This window comes from Octodon degus, unplaced genomic scaffold (assembly GCF_000260255.1).
Source record: "Octodon degus isolate 3935 unplaced genomic scaffold, OctDeg1.0 scaffold00023, whole genome shotgun sequence".
Lineage (NCBI taxonomy): Eukaryota > Metazoa > Chordata > Mammalia > Rodentia > Octodontidae > Octodon > Octodon degus.
This window is the reverse complement of record NW_004524599.1, coordinates 18,784,519-18,787,376: the sequence shown is the minus strand read 5'-3', so window position 1 is coordinate 18,787,376 and position 2,858 is coordinate 18,784,519.

Below are 2,858 nucleotides of genomic sequence, written 5' to 3'. Positions count from 1 at the left end.
TTTGGTTTGAAACTGTCTCATTGCTATTTGTTTATCAATAAAATTATGGAGAAAAAAGATACAGCATTTCTACATTAAAGGTACTATGCTCGGTAAAAAAAAAAAAAGAAAGAAAGAAAGAAAGAAAGAAAGAAAGAAAGAAAGAAAGAAAGAAATTGACCTATAATTTTCTTTATTAATTATGCCCTTAACTGTGAGGAGCAGGATAATGCTGGCTTCTTACAGTAAGTACGGCCAAGTTTATTGTCTTTCCATTATACAGAATAATGTGAAAAGCACTCTTAGCACTTAAAATAAAAACTGGTAAGATACAGCTCGAATCCTGGTCCTCTGCTCCTTCTGCTGGGAGGCCTTTTATCCCTACTTCATCGCCATCGAGTCTTGAGTCTACTGAATCTTACTGTTCTGTTTAGGTTTTTCAAATGCTCTGTTCAATTTTTGTAGGACATACATGTCTAGAAATTTTTCCCATTCTTCTAAATTTTTCAACTTATTGGCATATAATTTTTCAAAATATTCCTAATATTCCACTGTGAATTTCAGTGGTATCCTTCTGCTAAATCCCCTTTTTCACTAGTTTTATTTATGTACTTTTTCTTTCCTTGTCAGTTTTTCTCTTTGTTTATTGACCGTTTACATTTGGCTCTGATCTGACCTTGAGCTTGCAGCCCCCCCCCCTCCAGTCTCTGGAGTGGCGGGATTCTGGGCATGCTCCCCCCCACCTGGCCAGGTTCTGACCTTCCTCCTTATGCTTGATCTACTGTGTGTAAGCCTTTCAACTGAGCGTATTTACCTATTGAGATTTCCAAGATTTCTGACCAGATCTTTGTCAGAATCTGTCTCTTCATGAAATTGCTCTTTCTTATACTCTATTTTTTTCCTGATTCATCTAGCTATTTATGTGTATCCTGTTTGAATTCACTGATGATTTCTTTTTTCTTAGGGTCATTTTTTCCACTATAAAAGGAACAGCACAAGAGTATGCAATAAAATTAACAGTAATTCAACACAAAGACATTCAGAAGAGATGAAGAGTATTTCCAAAAAGAAGAAACACATATATTACACTTATATAAGACTTCACAATGACATTTTTTTTTTTGCATCTACAGGACTAGCACAACTAAAATAAAATCATAATACAAAGTGTTAGAAAAGATACACATTCACAGCGCCTCTTACATAATTTTATGGACATAAAAAATGGTAGTAAATTCACTGGGCAAAATGTGCTGACATTGCTAACATTAAATGTAGTTACATCATTTGACTAAGAAAATCCACTCAAAATAAAACTGGACAAGAAATACTTATGTACAACATATATGAAAGTGTTTACAGCTACACTATAAGAAATGTGATGGTGCTTGCTACATCAGAAGTGGAGAACTTCTAGACCATGGTCAAGCAAATGAGCAAACTATGAATTCACTGACGATTTCTAAAATCAAAATTATGGATTATTTAAACTGGTTTCTGGAGAATTATTAACTTTCGAGGGAATGTCAGTGTCTTGACTTTCCAAATTGGTTGTCTCTACACTGAGATTTATGCATATCGGGCTGGACCTTGCTTGCACGTCTATGTGAGGGGTTGTGAGGTAAGCATCCCACTGTGCCCCTGGGATCTCCAGGTCCCTAAGGATGGTCCAGGTCATTCACTGGGCCAGCAGAAGCTGGGAAGTGCACCTTGCCCACACATGTGAGGTCACAGTAAGGGCACCTGAGTGCATCATCCAAAGTGGACTGTCTTCATCCGGATGGCCAGTTTCAACATCACAAGAAGCCATAATCCAATTCAAATAGCTGAATTGGCTAGTGAGCCTGTCTCTGACCAGTGCAGAATTATTCCACCATGAATCACTTTGTGCATTTCGCAGCAGGCACCGTGGTAGGTATGCTAGGAAGACAGCTTCCCTCTGGTGTTCTCGCTGTTCTGTGGAGGAAGGAAGCAGACACGTATGCAGTGCAGCCTGGTGAGTTCAAGGAAGGCACAGAGCGCCAAGCTCTAAGCTGATCAGTGAGAGGCGGACATTGCTGGGAGATGCGGAGTGGTGGCCAGCAACATGTCAGTCTGTCGGTGTCACGCACTCTGGGCACGAAGTGAGTTTCCACAGTGCAACTGCTGAATAGAAAACCCTTCAGGCCTAAGTTTGATAGGAAGGAGAAGGTACCACGTATTATGCTGAAGAAGGAAAACATAGAATAGATTTCTGTCTCCAGAGTTCATTATGGTAAGAGAACTTAATAAACTAGACAGGAAAGGGACAGCATCTGTGAAGTGATCATGCAAGTTGTAGTGAAGGTATTGCTGTGCTCCAGGCCATCACAGCCAGGGCCAGGACCACCCAGCCACAAAGCGCAAACCACAGACTGCAGGTCACTCTTCCCTATCTCCTCCTCTTTTGGATCCTTACAAGGCAGGCATTTCTGATGGAGAGTTATCAGTAGACTGGGCAAATGTCAAAAAGCATGGGGAATAACGTATCTGTACCTGAAGTCCACAGAACACAGCCTGAGATGGGAAGAGTGTTTCAGATGTTTTTCTGTGGAACTGTTCTCAGAATGAATGGAAAGTAAGCACAGAATAATGGGAAAAAAATGAAAGCAACTTCAGTCGGATCCCACCCATGCAAAAAGCTGGGAGAACACTGCTAGCCAGTCAGTCCTACTGTGAAGGAAGGGGCTGGACCTCTAACTCCTCTACCTAATTACAGTTTGCATCACTTACGCCCGTGGGGCAGGGCAGGGGATAATTCAAAGCACCTATCAGGAAGCCATTCCTTTTGGCCAAGTTCAATTCTTTGGAGAACTGAAACCCTTCTTCAGCTCACTATTCACCTGAGGGATGAGGATGTA